This window comes from Microtus pennsylvanicus, chromosome 1 (genome assembly GCF_037038515.1).
Source record: "Microtus pennsylvanicus isolate mMicPen1 chromosome 1, mMicPen1.hap1, whole genome shotgun sequence".
NCBI lineage: Eukaryota > Metazoa > Chordata > Mammalia > Rodentia > Cricetidae > Microtus > Microtus pennsylvanicus.
The window spans coordinates 113,131,815-113,152,562 of record NC_134579.1 but is presented as its reverse complement, the minus strand read 5'-3'; the positions used below and the strand labels follow the sequence as shown (position 1 = coordinate 113,152,562).

The 20,748-nt window shown below is 49.2% G+C and overlaps 1 protein-coding gene across 7 annotated transcripts in view; it reads right to left on the bottom strand.

The window, feature by feature from the left end:
* Window positions 1-20,748, bottom strand: part of Pitpnm2 (phosphatidylinositol transfer protein membrane associated 2) — a 138,436-nt gene that overhangs the window by 99,270 nt on the left and 18,418 nt on the right. For all 7 annotated transcript variants that reach the window (XM_075979013.1, XM_075979044.1, XM_075979032.1 and 4 more), the window contains exon 2: window positions 7,679-7,779. The gene's annotated coding sequence lies outside the window, so the exon portion shown is untranslated. The remainder of the gene's footprint in view (window positions 1-7,678; window positions 7,780-20,748) is intronic.

Here is a 20,748-nt window from a genome sequence, read left to right as displayed (position 1 = left end):
AGTGATACGCTGAGGTCCCATATAAATGCTGTTCTTCCATGGGGATAGGGGCTAATCTACAGCACTCTCTGAGAAACTGGGCTCTGGGTGCTCGAGAGACCTGGAATAGATCAAGTGGAACTTCAGGGACACATCAGAACCATAACTAGTGCTAAAGATGCAGCGGAGAGCCAGGGTAAGGTCAGAAACGTGGGTGAGAAATGAGGTTCCTTCTGCTGGTAGCAAGCACACAGGGCTGCAGAAACAGCCATAAGGACAGTGAGTTCCTTGAATCCCATGTTCTCCAAGTCTCTCCCAACAGCTGTGCTGCGGGACCAGCCTCTGTCCTGCCCCCTCCTCCAGCCTTACACTTGAGCGGCCCAGCACTTCCTGGAACTTGGATCCACACACAACTCTGAGTGCTAAAGGTGCTGATTTGTGCCATTCTTGTCTGCTTTCTCCCGTTCTCCCTCTTCTAAGAGATCTTCCCGCTTTAAGCAGCTAACTGTTGTCTTCTCACTGCCCTGGCTGCACTGCTGGCCTCTCCAGCCATGAATCACAAGCTCTAAACTACATTTGCTCCTCCATTCCAGACAGAATATTCTTCTACCTCATTGGATCCTACTTCCTGGCCAGATGAGAGCATGAACACACCAGGGTGGTGACCAGGACAAAGGCAGATCTGGGCGCTCTAGTCTGCCTTGCCAGTGCTGTTCGTTGGGGAACTGCTGCTCTGCTGGGGTCTGTCAACAGAGGCAGTAGCAGGAGAAGAGACCCACCTCCTGCTTGTAGGCTGCCGGCCATACCTACAGTGCTGGGGCTTCCCAGGAGGCATTTTTCTTTCTTTCTTTTTTCTTTTAAAAAAACATTTACAGGCTGGGAATGGTAGTGTATACGCTTAATCCCTGTGTGTGGGAGGAAGAGGCAGAAAGATCTCTGTGAGTTCAAGGCCAGCCTGATCTACATAGAGAATTCCAGGCCAATCAGGGCTACGTGGTGAGATCTTGCCAGAAACAAAAAGGGGGGGGGGGGGAGGAAGGAAAGAAGAAAGGATGGAAGGAAGGAAGGATGGAAGGAAGGAGAAAAGAGGAAAGGCCAGCTCTAAAGGGCACAGGCAGGCAGGGCCTGGCATAGCCACAGCAGCTGATATGTGTACAATTTGGTCCTAGGACTCCACAGATGTTTACCTGCTCAGTCCTCTCAGAGACTTAGAGTAAACCCTGATACTGCTCATCTCACAGATGGGGAAAGTGAGGCATAGAGAGCAAAGGGGACCTGCCTAAGGTGCCTCAGGCAGACTGCCATAGAGCCAAGATCAGCACACTGTGGTATACTTGCTAAAGACCTGACACTGCAAAGCTGACCATCTTTTCCAAGTCTAAATTATCTTTGGGGGATCCTTCCTAGCTGTTCAAAAACTGCACCTGTCCCCCCACTGCACCCCCCAGACAATCAAGCCTATTATTTCCAGTGGAAAGGAAGAATGCTGAGGTAAAAGGTACAGATAAGAAAGAAGGGTAGGGAGCTGAAGGGAAGTTGGGTAAGGGGAGAATTAACCAAAGTGAAGTATGTGTGGAAAGCTATTCCTTTGGAAGCTAATTAAAAAACAGGTTTTTAAAAGGACACCTGTGACATCAGATGGGCCACCCCTGGGTGGCTGGTGACACAGAAGGTCCCTGGCTGGGATGCCACCAGTACACTTCCTGACTTGGGCTTTAATGAAGTCCTCCAGAGTGAAGTACCAGGGAATGACCATGACCCATCTCCCCAGACCACCTGTCCTCTGAATGACAAGTGGGGAAGAGCAAAGCTTAGCTGAAGGAGGAAGGAACCTGGGGAGTGTGGACCCTAAGGAGAAGCATTCTCTGGGGAGAGTAGAGGACGGTTCTCCTTGAGCCCCACACAACACAGCCTGACTTCCTTTTATTCAGGCACAGCTCCAACACAGAGCACATTTAACCCATGCCGGTCTGATAACTGACCTACCGAGGACACTGCTCAATCCAGGGGTAAATCAGCCACCCCCTTTTCATAGGAGACAAAAAGATTAAGTCCTGAAGTTATCGCAATGTGGGAAACAGCACTCAGCCTTGGAGGCCCCAGTCACAGGGGTCCTAGAGCACCGGTCTACACCTAAAGAGTCCCAGCAGAAACGACAGAGGCCATCTGAGCACAGCACATCAGACGCTGCAGGCCAGTACGGGAGGAGGCTGTGCAGGGGGCTGCAGCCTGGTGCAGGATGCTAAGAGAACTAGAAAGTGCATCTTCACAGCCCCACAGTCCTTTGGACAGGGAACTTGTCTTTGGTTTTGTTTTCTGGGGTTTTATTTTGCTTTGTTGGAAACTTAGTAGTCACCTGAAATTCTCAGTTCAGCCTCCTGAGTGCAGTCACAGCTACAAGGCACTATGCTCAGCCTCTTGGCTATGTTTTCAGGGAAGGAAGGGTCTCTGGGTGCTTTGTTGCCCTCACCATCTATCCTCGGGAAGGTGCCAGCAACTGATTTTCCTGAAGTTTGTTGTACACAGATGCCTGGGGTCTGGCCACGCCTCCTGCCACCCAGGCCTGGCCCTGCTGTTCTGCCTATGATAGCATGTTCTTAGCCATGTACTGTGACTGCCAGGTTATTCACCAGAGCAAAGGGCAGATGCCAGAGGCAGTCTATAAAGCGGCCAGAGGCAGCAATTTCCATGTCTGTATGGCAAATGGACCAGGCTGAGTTAAACAGTACAAAGGAAAATCAAACTGGATGTTGGCTTCCACTTTGGCCTCCAAACTCATACTTCCTCAAGAAAACAGGAACAAGATCTTCCTCTACCTCCTCCAGGTGGCCCTTCTGCACAGGACACCCAGGTCCTACTTTCTGGACCTAGGGGACAGCACAGGCCTCTTCTATCTACTGGCTAGAGAGTACTGTAATGGTTGTCATTAGAAACACAGTGACCAGAGCCCCTTCCAAAGAGACAGCAAGGAGACAGGGAAGAGCAATGGTGTCAAGAGCACAGCAGGTCCTCCTGGCTGTAAGTGATATCCATTCTCAGTGAACACAGCTGGCCTTCTGTGTCCCTTTATCACAACAGGCAAAACCGCAGACTGAAGAGGACCACCACAGTGGACATGAGCTCTGGCGGTACGCACTGGTGTATTTGGAGGCTATGGAGGCTGTTTCATACCTTAGATCAATGATCCCTGCCCTTGGCCAGTTTTGCACGTCTCAAACATGGACATTTTGCCCCACCTCTACCACACACGCCTTGGCTGACCTGTCAGCTCCTGAAGGGCAGGACAGTCTCTCCCTGGCCTCTGCCCTTCCCTCAGCAGAAGCTCAGTCAAAGCTGAATAAAGAGTACCATGAGCTTTGGCTTTGATTTGCCCAAGGCCTTGGATGTCACAAACACCGCAATCCAACTAGAGTCAGAATCTTGGGCAGTGGCCCAGACAGAGCTGCTGAAGGCCTGGAGTGCCAAGAACCTTCAGCATGCAAAGCCTCAGGCCCTGCCCATAGCGGAGGCTGCCACCCACGGTGTTGCTGGCATTGCAAGATATCACTGCTCAGTAGATATCACTGTAGCAGTGTGGGGCAGGCTCTTTTGACTGTGGCTCATATGCCTGTACACAAGGGACCACCCAGCTCTGCTGCAAACTATGGGACTTAAGATTCCAGAATCCCAAATCTGCTTGGCTCTGTCACTTGACTTTGGACACAAAACTTCCTTTACTGGGCTTCAATTTCCTTTCTCCACAGGTTACATTACAAGTCAGATCAGAAGGTCTCCTGGGTCCTCCAAGGCTACAAAACCCTTTTAAATATGGATAAAGAGTCCTTCCAGGAATACTTGAAGACAGACCTAGAGCTCAACGGGCACTCCTAGGTCCAAGCACCACCGACCCCTTTACTGCAGTTGTTCCTGTGCTTCTGCAGCCTGTGAACACAGCAGCCACAGGCTGATCCTGGTCCTCAGCTGTCCAAATGCTTTCACGGCTTCATGCCACTCAAAGTCAAGGTCAAGGCCTTAGCACCAACTTACAAGGCCATGCCCTCCTCATTCTTGACACCCCCAAATCCCTGCTATTCTTCCCTTTGCTCTCTATCCCCAGTCAGTCCCAGACAGTCTCTCTCAGAGAGCTTCTCTTCCTGCCCCCCACCTCTGACAGTACAGGGCTTCACACATGCTAGGCATACTCTACCACTAAGCTGTATCCCCAGGCTTCACTTTCCATCTTGTTGAGCATGCTTAGTTGCATAGTTACTGAGAGATTGTTAAATATGTTTGAGAGGTGGGGTAGTGGGAGGTCTTAGAACACTAGGGACTGCCTTCAAAGGGGAAAAACCCCGCCCCCTTTCTCTTCTCTGGTCTTTCCTTCCTGGCCTTGAGGGAAGGGCTCTGCTTTGCCATGTGCAGCACCATGAAGTGGGACCTAGCATAGGCCTAAAAGCAACAGGAACAACCAGTCACAGCCAACCCAAACCTTGCCCCATGACAGTTAGAATCCCTCAGTCACAGAAAGTTGGCTGACACAAAGCATCTTCCACAGGTGATCCTCAGTGGAGAGAGAAGCACCTGCCAGACTCTGCCACCTGGCTGGAAAGAAAGCACAGGTCAGGACCCAAGGAGAGGACTGTCCTCATGGGGTGTAAGCCAGGGAGGGGAGCCTATAGGCAGAGAAAGTGCTGTCCTCGTGGGGTGTAAGCCGGGGAGGGGAGGCCTACAGGCAGAGAGAGTGATGTCCTTGTGGGGTGTAAGCCAGGGAGGGGAGGCCTACAGGCAGAGAGAGTGAGTCCTTGGAGGTTTGTGGCCAAGTCCATGTCCTGTAAACTGCAGGATGTGAGTCAAAGTAGCCCATCAGACCACAGAATACAGACAGGACAAGCCAGCAGAAGCAAAGTGCAGAGCTGGCCCCAGCAGGGCTAGGCCATCAGCTCTCCCCAGCTCTTCTACCAGCACTGTGTGGAGAGCAGAGTGCTGAGGACAAGAACCTCAGGGTGCTGCCTTCCCTCTGTGTCATGTCATTCAGCCCTGTCCATCCTGGGCTTTGATATGGCCTAGAACCAAAGGAATACACTGGCCAACTTTGTCACATGGGGACAAGGCTGACCACAAAGATAGATGAGAAACTGTGGCCCAGAGGCTCAGCTGCCCAGGTGGCACCACCACTTAGGTCCTGGCTTCAGCTCATGTCCAGAAAAAGGAAAGAAAGGTAGACAGACACCCGTATTCTATGTCCATTACTACTGTGTTTTGAGGCCCTACCCAGGCCCTCTTCCTCTGGAGGAGACAGTGACCTTCCAGAGGCCTGTCACACAGACAATGGCAGGAAGTACCCCTCCTAGCCTGAGCCTACACCAGGAAGTAGGAAGGAAGCCACGAAGGCCTGTGCCAGGAGACCCTTCTTGTTGCATTCTAGCCTCAAGGACACCAAGGTGCAGTCAAGGATAAGAGTCCTACTGTGTCTCTCAGAATGAAGCCTGCTCAACTTGCTGAGGGCAAATGCTCTTCCTTCTCAGCTAGGACCCTCTTTGGGGCAGACTCTCTGTGCCTCTGAACCAGGCAAATGCAGAAGTTGCCAGGCTGCCAAGGAACAAGCCAGTTGTCCTGCCGGGCCCTCCAGCCTACCACCCTTCTGGAAAGAAACAGCCTGGGTTCCTCTGGAGCAAGAAGTGTCTCTAAAAATAAACTTTGTTGGGTCCTTTCATTCCTCACCCTGGCAGAGGAGGGCAGGGGGAACATTCCTGTTCTCAGTCACCCCTGACAGGGCTGCTCTCTATCCATAAACTTGCCTTCCACTCAGAATTCTGTGCCCATCATGTTACTACAAACTTCCAGGGCAGCTCAGAGGCCTGCAGCGAGCAAACATAATTGCTCCATTCAGGCCTGATGTTTGCAGGAGAAGCAGAGGCAGTAAGAGAGGTACAGAGCCCTCCATTAAAGGGCCCTCAGACTGACAACCCACAGGCACACAGAGGCTTCAGAGCTGATGGTGACAGCAGTGATCTGGGACAATATGAAGAGGCAGGATGGGTTAGCATGGGTTGGGGGGCTTACAAGTAAGTACTTGAAGTGGGCTCAGGAGGGAAGACAGGAAGCTGGCAAACAGAGTGGGTAGAGGAGACTGCACCAGGATGTAAACTGCTCACATGAGCTTCTGTCTGCTTCGTTCACGGCTGCATCCCTGGCACCTGGAATGGTAACCCCTTCTGTGTTTGCAGGCTGGCACAGCATGCCAAGTGCACCTACTGTACACCAAACATTTGACCATGTCTGCAGGGAAGTCACTGAGAACCTTGGGTAGGCGGGCTGTGAGGCCATCACCTCTGCAAACTCACTGATGACAGCTGCTAAGCAGGAAAGAGCCCCTTCCTGTGAGAAAGGAAACAGGAAGTGGAGGCCCCAAGTAAAGCAGGGGCAGGGTCCCTCTGAATGCCAAGAGGTGACATCAACATTTAGGTCCTGCAGGGAAGGGTTTTCTGGGGGCCCTGCCGAATGTTGGAGATCAATTCTACTAGCAGATGTCCAACCATGGAGCTCAGACCAGACCACAGAAGTTGGAGCTAAGTGCTCTGATGTCACTATCCCCATAATCCCTCCTGTGCAGGACACCTTTGAAAGTGAAATAAAACAAAACAAAACAACAACAACATAACATAGCAGTTTTCTCCTTAGCACTTGGAGGCCATTTCTTGGCAAGTGAAGAAAATGAGCAATTAGAGAAAACAACAGCTCTCAGTGCCAGCCTGCAAGCAAAAGCCAGAGGCAGCCCAGGCAACCCTGTGCCCTGGGAGCTTCCCAGTGAGGAAGGGGCCCAGAGGGAAGGAACCAGGAGCAAGACAAGGTGGAACCCAAAGGCCCAGGCATTGCATTTGGAAAGCTAGGCTGTGCGCTCCTGGTCTGGACTTGGGTCGAATCTCAAGCCTGTAACTGGCCAGCCACGCGACTAAGTCTAACACCTGAGGCTTCAGCTCCCACGAGTAAGATGAAGTCCAATGGCCACAGCAGAGGCTGGGGCCAGTAAGCTTCCCTCCCCTCCCAGCTTTCTTCCCTAGAAGCAATGTGCAGTCCCTGCAATCCCAAAGCCCAAGCCCACCGATGAGTGTCCAGAAAGCAGAGTCCATAGGAAGTTAGGGAGGAAAGGAAAAGTCCCTGTACCACCTGTCTTGTCTACTACAGGCCTTCAAATAAAAGCACAGGTCAGAAGAGACATTTTCTAGGAAATAAAATGGACAAGAAGCAGGTGGGTTCAGAGGGACAAAGCCTAAAAAAACACATGGAAGCCAGTTTCTGGGTCACTGCTGCAGCTTGTGGACAACAGGGTGAGCAAGCGGCCCAGCCTTGGCTCTTTGAAGAGGCTAAAGGGTCACTGGGGTTCCCAGCTAGGAAGAAGTCACCTTCAAGTCAAAAATCCTCCCCACCCTGTCCCATATCTTATCTGTCACCTGGAACAGAGGGCCCAGAATGAATCCTGAGAGCAGATAGTAAGGAATCCCCTTGGTGTGCTCTGTGTGGGGCCACCAGCCATTGCTACCAAGGACAGAAGACCTTGCCAATTACTGAAGCTATTTCCACCTGATCAATAGATGGCTGTCTATCACAGCAATCAGAAGGAGTTTTAAGGGGAGAAAGAAATGGTAAAGGCTCCATAGCCCTCCAACTTTAAAGACTGGGCAGGAAGACAGGGCCACTGTAGCAGGCAGTTGGTCTTTACCTGTGGATCTGAGCAGCTCTGTCAATGTCTCCACCACAGGAAGAGGAATGATCAATTTGTCCACAGAAGGGAGTCAGGATCAGGACACACGTGCCAGCATCCTGCAGGGAGAAACCCAAAAGTAAAAGACATGAGCCAACTTAGCTCCTCATTACACTATACCAATCAACATGGAAATTGAAGAGCCAGCCTCAGCCTGAGCAGTATCAGACTCACGGCCTTAGGGGAGCAAGAGAGTCAAAGGGGTGTGTATGGCAGAGAGGTATCCATTTCACAGATCCTGATGAATGCATTTGGGGAGGAAAGGCCTAACTCTGAACCAGTGATGGATATACCTCCACACTGTCCACTTAGGAAAATCACACAGGGAGTGGGACTAATACGCCAGCACACCACTGCCTTCTTGTAAGTGACCAGAACTCTTGGCTTTCAGTCTAAGTGCTTCCTTTACTCAGGACCCAGTTAGGATTGGACCATGTCAGGCTGTGGGGTGGGGGTGGAGTAGGAACAGCTGGAAAACTAGGCAAAACAGGAAGGAGTCAGGAGACACTTGGCTGGATCCTCAGATGGAAGATGCAGGTGGCCTCCAGCTTTGCCAGTAATCCTCTAAGGCCCTTAGACACGTTAGAACAGATGCCCACTTCTACCGAGTACCCATAGGCCAGAGCTCACTAAACAAGATGAAAAAGAGAGAAATGAATTTTCAGTGAGTCCCAGGTCCAACTGGCCTTACAGACAACAGAATATCCACAAGGACCAATGAAGCCACTGCTCAGCCCAGGGCTGCTACAAAGCCTGAAACATGCCAGGTCCACATCACAGCTCAATACTAGTACTCATCTGTCAGACACATTGAGGAGCCCCACTTCCCTGTGCCTGTACCTAGGACTAGGAAGAGGCAGCTATCTAAGAGGCCCTCCAATGACCTCCCCTGCAATTCACCAGCAAGTTACAGACACAGGAATAATAATGTGTCAGGGACCAAGAGTCAAGTCTAGGGCAGTCCTAGTTCAAAGTCTGATGTCAGGCACCAGTAAGACACCAGCTCTGTCAGCGCAGTCTTGACAGAGGCAAGCATAAACCCAAGGGGCGTGTAATGAAGGCTCAGGATGACAAAGTGATCAACTGCAGTGAGCAGCACAGCCAGCAGGAGCCAGAGAGGGAAGGAGGGAAAGGAATGTGCAGAGAGCTAGTGATGCACAGTGGTGGGAGGTGTGGCTGCAGGGAACAGCGGCTCTTCACACACCACCCACACTGCCCATCCCACACCCTAGGGAACACTTCTGGGCTGGCCTTCAAACAGAGGCTCCTTGGCAGTCCCGCTCTGACCCTCGTGCCCACGCACATAGCCTTATACTTTCCTGACCAGGTTCCCCACAGCGCAGTGGGGGCAGCTGCTCAGGCCACCCAGTTCACTCTACTTGCATCTGCTGCTGCAGCTCCCCAGCTCCACACAACCGTACCATCCTGATTCTTAGCTTCCACTGCCATACTTCTACAGCTATGAGATCATCATTTAGTGTCCCTACATTCCGAGGTAAGAGAAACTGTGGGGAGGGTTGAGGGTTTGCCATGACAACACCTTGGTCACTGGTGTGCCAGTTTTGTCAGGCAAGCCCCACCATTCTATGTGACTAGCCCACCCATGGGTGAAAAAGTCAATGGTGACTCACACCCAGGAGACTAGGGGAAAGACAAGCCAAGAGTGGTGCGGTGGGTACTCATGCCCTGACGAAATCCACTGAAGATGTGCGATGCACGCGGCACTTGGTTAATAGCAGGCCTCATGACAGTCGCCTGCAGAACAGAGCTCAGGACAGGTGCCCAGAGCCCTGTTAAAATGAAACAAAAATATGTCACGGGTCAACCCAAGTTCCTTTCAACAACCTGGAACATACACAGGGAGAATTGAAGCATCCTCCTTGCTGAAATCTGTTGCATGCCTGCTCCACACGTGGGTAGCCATGACTCCAGCAGCTGGGGTCTACACTCAGATAACACAGCATCTGCTCCTATTCCTAGGAGCAAGAATAAACCATTTTGCTACCTAAGTGTTAAACCTGAATCTCCAGAATACCCCTCAAAGATGCAGAGAATTGCAGGGGAGAGAAAAGAAAACCAAACCAAACCTGCTCGAGAGATAAGAACAGCAAGAGTTGAAATTATTTTCCTAAAAAGTTTTCGGATCCCCGTGCTGTTTCAGTCAGTGTAAGTGAATTGGTAAGGGAATCTTTCTCTATATGGTTTCCATTAATAGAATATCAGTCTCTCCTCATCCCCACTAAATAAATGTCAAACAAACACTTAAAACATACCAGGTTGGTGGGGCGCCAAGTAGCTCCCTTGCCCAGACGTCCGCAAGCCTCAAGCTGGCCCCAGCTGGCTGGAAACAACTACTGGTGGGTAGTGAGACTGAAGCCAGCCCTGCTGTCTCCACCCCCGTTGACATGGAGATTGAGGCAGGTGGCTCCAAAGCAAACTGTCCAGAGCCTTGGAATGCCACGGGGAAGCAGGGTCACCAATTTAAAAAAATTTACATATATCCTACAATGCCATGAAGCTCACTGTGGAAAGCAGTGATTATCATGAGTGCTTATTAGTCTATCTACAAGGCTGTGCAGCCATCATGCTATCTTAGTCTGCACATCTGTCACCCTTCAAAGCAACCCAAAACCCATGAGAGCCAGTCCTCATTCTCTCCCCCTCCCCCAGCCCCTGGGGACCACTGATTTGCTTTCTGTCTATGTGGATTTGCCTATTTTAGACATTTTACATCACTGGAGTCATACCATGTGCAGCCCTTTCACATCTGGCTTCTTTTCCTAGGGCTGTGTTTTCAGAGACTACAGCAAGTGGCAGTATGCTATTCCTTTTTTTAATGTCTTAATTGTTAATGTAATTTTTTTGCAGTGCCCATGACTGAACTCAAAGTCTCACAAATGCCAGGCAAGCTCTCTGCCTTGGAAGCATAGTCCCAGCTTACTTCATCCCTTCTCCTAACTGAGCAACACTCTGCTGGGTGGAGAGAACACGTTTTGCTTCTGCTCATCTGCCATTTGACATCTGGACAGTGCTGGCAATTGTGGAGAAGCGGCTGTGAACGCTTATGGACAATTTTTTGTGTGGACATGTTTCCAATCTTCCTTAATCTTTAAATAAAATATATAATTTAGTTTTCTTGTTTGTTGTTGCACTGGGTATTAAACCTAGGGCTTCATGCATACTAGGCAAATGCTCGCCACTGGGCTGTATCTCCAGGTCAATGTCAGTCACTTAATTTACACCAGGAAAAAAATACATCCGCATTTTGAAAACTATGAAAACTCAACAGACAAATTGGGTACTGAGTGAGATGAGTTCCTCTCTTGGTCCTGCAGCCAGAACCTCCTTCTTCTACCCAGAGTGTTTCGGAGGAACTGGGCATCCCAATCAGGCCAGGGATAGTAAGTATACAGGACTAACTGAGTTCCATGTGAATGGCCTACTCTGGGCTGCACTCAGGAGACCACGCTGCTCTCGGGGGAGGACTGTAGACAGATGGGCTCTGCAGGCTCTGAGACCTTCTGGGCTTAGTTTTCTCATCTGAGAGGACGGACACTAGTACAGACGTCACAAATCTACAAGAACGAGTCTGTGAGAACAACCACTTAGCATCTTCCTGGGCCTCTGCCACTGCTACCACCACTGCTTCCTAAACACATGGGTGCACACCACACCCTGAGGTGGGGGCCCACACAGCCTCTTTTGGACAGCGGGGCTCAGGTATAGGGGCTGAGATCTATGCCCAGTTCCCTATATACCATTCCAGTTCTACCTTTTATCCCCACCCTTTTACATGGGTTCTCACTTATGTAACCCTGGCTGGCTTTGAACTCATTATATAGATGAGGCTAGCCACTAACTCACAGAGATTATTTTGCTTCTACCTCCCAAGTGCTGGGATTCAAGGTAGGTGTCACCACGCCACAGCTGTCTTTTGAGAGCCAGGTCTATGTTCTCCATGAAACTAATTCCTGGCCCTTCACTGTGTTCCCCCAGAGATCAGGAAGAGCCTGCCTCTGGGACCTCACGTTGGGGCAGGCTAGTTGAGCATCTCAGTGCTTGGCTCTCGCAGCTCCATCTTAAGTATGTGCTCACCCACCACACTGCTCTGTAGTTGAGCTGCTCTTTCTCAGGCCCAGCGTGCTGCAGACAGTAGGGACTCTCAAGACTTTCAAAGCAGAGAGCCCTCAAGTGCAGGCAGAAGCCTGAGAGGGGCCACTGGGAAGCCATGAGGAGCTCTTCTCCTCCCAGCTGGCAAGTGGTGGATGCAGAGCTGAAGCATGATGCTGTGAGCTGGGAAAGCAGTCAAGGAAAAGGGGCCCAGCAATGCTTCCTTGAGAGTGCAAGAGTTCATGGGGAAAAACCCAGGACACACACAAAACACACACACAAAGAACACATAGCAGAAAGAGAAATTCTTAGCCTGCAGCAGTTGGTAGCATTATGTAAAATCCCAAGCCCACAAAAATATCATTTGGATGATAAAAAGTTAAATTTAGCTAAGTACAGAGTGACTAATACTATGAGGGGAGGCAGCACCCCCAGTTGCCTGGAGCTGATTCAGCTGGCTTTTAGAAACTTCTGACAAGTAACCAGGGCCTGGTGCAGCACAGAATAACAGATTATGTAATGAGAGGCACAGCCTTCAGCAACACAAAACAGTGCCAGTAGAAGACTGTGGCCCTCTCCAAGAAGAACCACTGGGGGATGGCTAACACAATCCATCAAAACCCAGGGGACTCTGTGTGCTCCAAAGGCACCAGCCAGCAGTCCCAAAGCCCTTCCCCAGAGTGGTCATGACAGACTGCAACTTTAATGGCCTTCAAGACATCAGCGCCTTGTACTGCCCCCTTCCTTTGAATGGCCCTCTGACCTGGTTAATCAACGGAGTGTGTAGGAAGTGACAATGTGCCAGCTTTGAACCTCCATCTTGGGAAGCCTGGCTAAAAACTGAAGACAGGTATGCAAACAGGTGTGTACCTTCCTAGATTCACGGCAGCACTCTATCCAACAGGCAGGTGGGAGGAGCCCCAGTATCCAAGGAGAGAGGTCCAGATAAGCAAATGTGGTCATCAATACAGTGCCCATCCATTGTAAAAAGGAAGGGAATTCATATACATTCTACAGTCCCTGAAAACATTCTGCCAAGAGAATTGAGCCACTCACAGAGAAAAAATATCATTCATTATAAGAGATAGCTAGGGTGGTCAGACTGCTAGAGAGGGAAAGCAGAATGGGGGTCAGAGACTGAAAGGAGGGGAATAGGGAAACAGACAGACAGACGTGATCATACCGTGTTCCATGGGCCAACAGGTGCCAAGCAGTAACGATTTACTTTAACGCCATTCTTTTTGCACACTTTAGAATAGTGTTTTGTTTGTTTTTCTGGTTTTTCAAGACAGGATTTCTCTTGTATAACAGTCCTAGTTGTCCTGGAACTTGCTCTGTAGTCCAGGCTGGCCTCAAACTCACAAAGATCAGTCTGCCTCTGCCTCCTGAGTGCTGGGATTAAAGGTGTGTACCACCACTGCCCAGCACTGTACACTATAGAATTAAATGCTCAACTGCATGTTCTATATACATTATCACAATGGAAAAAAATTAGAAAAGAAAGATGGAATAGAAGAGGCAGCCCAGAGTTTGTGCTCTGAGGAAAGCAGCAGCCATGTTGGAAACCAGCTCCCTGGAGGTCACCTAGCACACTCAGGGAACCACTGCTGGTGCTCCCATCCACTACCATGGTCTCTCTGTTACAGGAGTTGGGCCGGCTTGTAAGTGGGGCCCCCAGCCTAAGTCAAGCTGTTGCAGTTGACATGGGTGAGCAGAGGTGTCACCAGGTCCTGCGCAAATTGCATGAGAGGCTAACATGTGAGCAACAGACAACTGCGGTGTAGCTAAGTGGTTTGCAGACACTTCTGTCCCTGACAGGAGACTAGGGAGGCCTTTTGTCCTCTTCAGTCACATGAGTCCCTAAGAGGGCCAGGGCTTCAGTGAGACTCTCGGCATCCCAGCAGGGCAGGCTGAGCTCCTACAGCTGCACTGAAGCTGAAACTTCTCTAACGACCCGGTGGGGTGGCCAGGCCATCCGTTGACTGGCTCCAGCTCTTCGCTGCCATGCACTGCACTGTCTGCAGTGGGGACTTGGACACGACTGGAGAGTGACACTGGTGGGACTTACTATGAATAACGGGTGATCCTTAGAGTGGGTCTGAGATTCTGTGTTAGTCAGCTCCGTGTCTCTCACAGAAGGGAGTGCGGATGCGTGCCTAGACCCTCAGCAAACTCCAGGTGAGACCATGGGATTAGAGCATGCGCAGTACTGTACATTCTCCCTTCCCAGCCTCCACTACCAGCCAGCTGACTGACAGCTCCAGAGGAGAACCCCAATGGAGCCCCAGGGGATGGCAGAGCAATATGAAAGAACCACAGGTCCCTAATGCACTGCATGGAAACCAGCATCCAATCCAATAATAATCAGGAAGTGACAATAAAGCTGGACATGGGGATGAATGCTTGTAATGCTAGCTGAGAGGGTGAAGAGGATAGTAAAGCCAGTATAAGCGACATAGTGAGCTGCCCACTCCACCCCTCAAACACACACACACACACACACACACACGAAACTTTACTATAAAAAGCAACTAAGATTAGGTTGATCATTGATAACATCTATGTTGATAATCCAGGGAGATCTGACAGAGAACAACTGGGCACATGGCAATCATAATATAAGCACATGATAGGAGCTTTATTCATGTTCTTCACTACTACCTGGTTTTAAAACCCTTATAGCATATGCTCACTCCATGAGATGAAAACAAGCATCTATACCTAGATTCCTAGTTGAGGACAATCTGCAATCAAATGAATGAAAAGAAAAACTTAGCTATCTGCTTCTTGGTAAACAAAACAAAGAGGAAAACAGCTGAGCCATAGTTCTTACAAGCTGGAAAGCAGTGGCTCCTGAGAAGGGAACCTTGTGTTGGTAAAGAGCTGATGGGAATATGGTCCTCTTAGGGCCTGAGTATCGGGAGAGGAATAGCCAGAGACCACACTTGTCTGAAGCCTCCAGGGAGTCAGAGGTGGCCTTGCAGGCCTGCCTGTAGCCTGACTGGCTGTCAGGAGCGCCAATCCTTATTTTTCATCCTTGCTAATGTCAGCACAACGGCCCTGTGGTAATGATGGGAAATATTTACATACCACACCACTGATGGGTTGTGTGGACCATCTGGCTGCTGGATGTGTAAAGTATTGTCAAACACATGGCCCTTCCATGAAGACCGTGCTGAAGGACGGACCACAGAGACTGACATGGCAGCCCACCACTTTCTCTACATGGAGAACCAGAGAGGCCATCTCCTGTTTATGACTCTGTGGCACCAGGAGGGTGGCTCCCACCCCTGGTGTAACTGAGCTCAGCATTCACGACAGTCAAGTTCCAACTGAGGGCCTCTTCAGTTGTCAAGTGCTCCACACCAGGTTTCTGTGGCTAGCCAGCAGAATGACTGCAGGGGATGAACGTCTCAGAGCAAATCGATTTAGTTGTCTATCCGAAAGCACTTTCTGTCACTCTGCGGCATGGCTCAGGCTTTACAACTGCAGCAAGTGGAGGATGGAAGCCTTAGCCTTGCCCAGTGAGAATTTCTTCTCTGCTCTGTCCGGGCCTCTAATAAGTTCTAACTCCATACTGAACCTGTGTAGATTTTTTTTCTGGGTTGACGACAAGTTTTTTTTTTTTCTTTTTAAGTTTAGGGTGTTGGGTGGGTTGTTTTATTATTATTTTCTTAATTTTAGTAAAGGCAAAAAAGTTCTTTTCAGAGCCTGTTCTAAAGTAGCAATTTTCTTAATGAGGAGCACAAGCTTGCCACCCACGTGAGGAGGCTGTGTCGCTGCTGATCACAGCGCCCCATGAATGTGGCAAGTCATGTTACCTCCCTGACACACGGTCAGCTGGGGTTTACTTCTGTCACCAGCATGGGCTTCCCTGGGGTGTACTGGCCATGCTTCTTCAGATCTGAGCCCAAAGCAAAACTTGCTCTGCCCACAATCTCAAGCGACCATCACGAAGTCAGATGTGCTGGTATCCCATTATAGTCCCAGCACTTGGGAGGTTGAGACAGAAGAGAGGTCAAGGCCAGCCAGGGCTGCACAGTGAGTTCCCACAGTGAGCATACCCTATGTAGGGAGACACTGTCTCAAACAGAACAAAACAAAGGAACAAAAGGAAATTACTGTTTGAAGGAATAGAAAGATCTCCAGAGCTGGTTCTGCTCTCCGGGACAGTCAAGAAACAGTGGACAGAGTCTTCATGTTCATTCTTATTATTCTTATTATTTTGGGGGGGGGGGTTCGAGACAGGGTTCTCTGCAGCTTTGGAGCCTGTCCTGGAACTAGCTCTGTAGACCAGGCTGGTCTCGAACTCACAGAGATCCACCTGCCTCTGCCTCCCGAGTGCTGGGATTAAAGGTGTGCGCCACCAATGCCCGGCTTCATGTTCATTCCTAAAACATGGAAAGCTGACTCATTTCAGAACATCCACAAACAATAATGGTCTTAATGGAATATCATAAAATAAGCCCTAGGTGTGGTGGCTCATGCTTGTATTCCCAGCACTCCAGCACTGAGGCAAGAAGATCTCAAGTTCAAGGCCAGTCTGAGATAGAGAGTTCCAGGCTAGCCTGGAATAGAGCAACACCCTGTCTCAAAAATAAAGAAACAAACACTCCCAATAGGAGTGTTTAAACAGTGAAAAAATAAATGACAGCTCTGACCGCCTCCCTCACCCCGGGGGTGAGGGAAACTATACAAGATTGGTGGCACCAGCTTCCTGAAATCTCTTTTGGCTATAAAATGACCATATTGTTTTAACTACTTCCTGGGTGCTGCGATAAGCTAACTCAGGCCAGGAATCTCTCTGTGTCCAAACACCCCAGGAAAGTTCACTGGTCTTCCCTTTGCTTTTCTCTTTGCAGTGGGTGAGGTTCATTTCCAAAGTCAGAGCTCTTGCCAGAGGAATGGAGTCCTGCTCACATCTGGGACAATCCCTGTCCATCCTGAATGAGTGTTCAGCACCGAGGCTGAGTAGCACTGTCCCAGAGAACACGTACAGTGCAGGGGAGGGTTTTCACTGACAGAACACCTAGTTCCTCAGCAGGGTGGGCAGCTCTGAAGGCCAACATAGGTCCAAGAAGCTTCTCCTTGCAGCTGGGAACCTTAATCCCAGCAGAGGGGAGCACCCATGAGATCCAAGCCACTGGGAGGTTCTAAACAGACACCTGCTCGGGCCAGCTGCATCTAGAAGAGCCAGGCAAATGCTTTTTACAAATGTTATCTGAGCCCCTCGGAAAACAGGAAAATCACAAGGAGGGCTAACCCAGGTCACTAGGAGCTTCACTTGTGTCAGGCTGGAGCCACACCTGCAGACATAGCAGAGCTAGGCAGCTTGCTTCCCTGTTAAGGCACAGGACTCAAGCCACAGAGGCCCTGGTGACCTAACCACTCTCTTTCTGGGTCACCTTCTTTGGTTCTGGTATCACTGACTTCTCTACGGCTCCCAAACAAGACCCCAGGGAGAAAGTGAGTTCCAGGGTTGGCCAAGCTCTCACCAATCAAGGTGGGCCAAGACCACCAGAGATTGCTCTCTGTGCTTCCTCTTTAGATCAGTCTTTGCTATTTCTTCCTGTCCATTTGGTCACAACAGGAGGGCACCAGTGAGCTGTGGCTTTTGCATGTGGTTTACACAGATGGGACATTTACTGCATTGACCATTTTCAAGCATACAGAGCAGTAGCACTAAGTTCATTTATCATGTTGTGCAACCATCATTGCCACCACCCTCCACTCTAGAGTTTCTTCATCCTCCAACCTGAACTCTGTCCTTATTAAACACAAACTAACCATCCATCCCATCCCCATCCCTTCTGTGAACTGTAGCACCTTGCAACGGCCTTATTTGGAAAATTAGTTTTAAGTTCACAGGTCTATACAACCCAAGCTTGCTGAAGGTCCTCCTAGATACATATGGGCTCCCCTAAACATATTTCCTGAAAGAAAACTTTTATCAGGCCAGACCACTGGAGACTCAGAAAGCTCCAGGTGTTTCTTAGATACCCTGTGATGGACAAACTGACAGAGGAGAGGCAAGGTCAAGGAAGCCCCTCCCCTGACTCCCACTGGGAAGTCTGAAGACAAGGCTCCTGAGCATCAGGGTCTCTGTTGTGAACACAGGGGCCTACTGGGCAGGGCAGTTTTTTTGGCTGTGGCCTGCCTTCTGAGGTGGATTAAATCTTTCCTCGCCTGGGGTTTGAGGTTAAAAACCAACCGCTCACATTCACATGCCATATGCTGCAGTGCAGGTTTACACTGCTTTTGTGGAAGCAATCCAGCCACAACGGTCCCAGGCAGAAGGGAAACACCCCACTAACAGGTATCTGCAGGAGAACCCTGCTGTAGTGCCCTTGCTTCCCATCTTCGAGCACCACCCTGAACTCCAGCAACACCCATCCCCAGTAGGGCCCAACTGAGGAACACAAAGCCAGTTATTTGAGAAAGCTGGCAATGCCAAATGTACCAACAGGCGCTCCCTCAGCAGCTTACACTTCCATAAGTTCAAAATGCAGCATGTAACAGCAGGCAGCTATTTCTGTTCTTTAAAACAATATATACTGACATATGAAGATAATGTCTTAGAAAGCACACACATATACATACTAACACATAAACAGACATACACACACATGCAACATGTAAACACAGTCAAACATACAATCAGATATATACATATAAACATGCATATATACACATACACGATAAGCACTCACAAACACACATATATACATAAACAAACATACTCATAAACATAGAAACACACATATACACATAGACACACACAAATAAGCATATATACACACACACAGCTATCATTGTCCCTGGAGAGAAAAACTAAGACATTGAAGACAAGGGTGGCAAGAAGTCTGGCATTTGCACACAGACCCTTCTCAAGTTTCTATCAGGTATGAATGCATTGTTTATCCAATGAATTTTAGGTAAAAAAAAAATCACACATCAGGCCTTCCTGATTGTTTGATTATTTCTATAGAGTATAAATCACAGACATAATTAAATTTATCTTTAGTCATGTGCCATGCACAATTTTTTCAATGTTCTGCCATATGGTTTTTTTTGATGAATGAGTGAGCAAATGATTAATGAATAGTAAAGAAAAACATTGGTGATATTTTTTTTGCATACTAGAAAACTCTTAAGTTTTGAGTTGTTAGAGAAGGCAAGGTTAAAAACTGGGATGGATTCTGAGACACGAATGAGATTCAGGATACTAAACGTGATGCATACCACAGATGGCGCAATTAATCAACCTTTACATTGTCTGACTTAATAATCATCTTTAGGGGCTGGAGAGATGGCTCAGAGGGTAAGAGCACTGGCTGCTGCTCTTCCAGAGGTCCAGAGTTCAATTCCCAGCAACCACATGGTGGCTCACAACCATCTATAATGAGACCTGGTGCCTTCCTTGCCAGCAGTACATCGTATGCTTAATAAATAAATAAATATTTAAAAAAAAATAATCATCTTTAAACGCTGACATTTGATGCTTGTTTGGAAACAGCAGAACAAAGCTGGATGTGGGAGCACGTACCTGTAACCCCAGCGGCTGGGAGGTGGAAGCAGGAGGATCGAGAGCTGAAGACCAGGTTGTCCTATATAACAAGTTTGAGGCCAGCCTGAGATACATGAAACCCTGTCTCAACCCCCAGTCCCCATCTAGGAGGAGGAAGGAAGGAGGAAAGGGAGGAAAGGTGAGGGAATGGGAATGGGGCGGGGGCAAAATGCAAATAAAATAATGAGTGGCTCAGATAACTTTAAAATACATTTTTGGAACAAATGAACTAATTCTGCAAACCTCATTCAATGATCCAAAAGAACTAAAAACAACCACCAAACTCTCCCATAAATTGACTCAATTCTGGGGGCTCTCCCAGGATTATTGAGTGCCTAGCTGGAGAACTCTGTCCTACTCACAGGCTAGCCAAGGAGGATGGCAGCAGTCACCATATGGATTTGGAGAAAAGCTATGGCGCAGGACCTCAGTCTATGGCACTCATACTAGCCCCCTGGGGAGGCAACAAGCCTATTCTGAAGAAACAATGTGGAAGTGGGAAATCACAAAACCAAAGAAAAGAACTAGGGAGGAGGCAAGGCCATGGAGAAAGGAAGCACGGGGTCCCAACGGCATCAGTCTGATAGCCCTAGAGGGTGATCTCAGAGAACGAACAGCCTAGCCTGTGATGAGGGAACAACATCTATCACCCCACAGCTTCCTTCAGTCACATGATTCAGCCATCGACTGAACTACTCCAGTGGTCCCTACTAACTAAAAGACAGGCAAGAAATACTTTTGAGAAAGGTAAGAAAAATAGTTAGGAAATGTGATGGACTGGCTGGCAAGGTACTTCGTGCAGATGACGCCAGGGCAGCAGCTGAGCTGTTTACTAGCAGGAGGTAATAATTTACCCTGCTCATCTCACCTGGCTCATCCAGAGACACTGTACAACTTTCCAGTCTACACAGTGGCACTGGGATGCCAAGGCAGGGACCTCAAAGCCAAGGGGGCATTCTGGGATAGAGCGTGGTTCATCTTTCCCAGAATTGCATTCATCATCCATCCAGGACTGAGATAACAGACATCTGGCTTCTGTAATGATGACTTAATGGGACACAAATATGTTCTGGAACATTCTGGGAGACTCATCAGAACAACACCTTTGGGAGATCTGGAGTACTCTGCAATATACCCTGCACATTACTGCCCATCTCTCCCGAGATACTGCATCCCAGGGAGGAAGCTGCCTGAACTGACCAAGTGTCATGCTTATTCACTGGAAATGGGGCTCCCATCTCCTGACACCTGAGCAAATAGACATCAGAAGGTTCTTCCCCACCAAAGTCACCACCCAGCTTCTGCTGACACCCTGGAAGGTGATGCAGCTGCTTACTTATCTGGCTGCCAT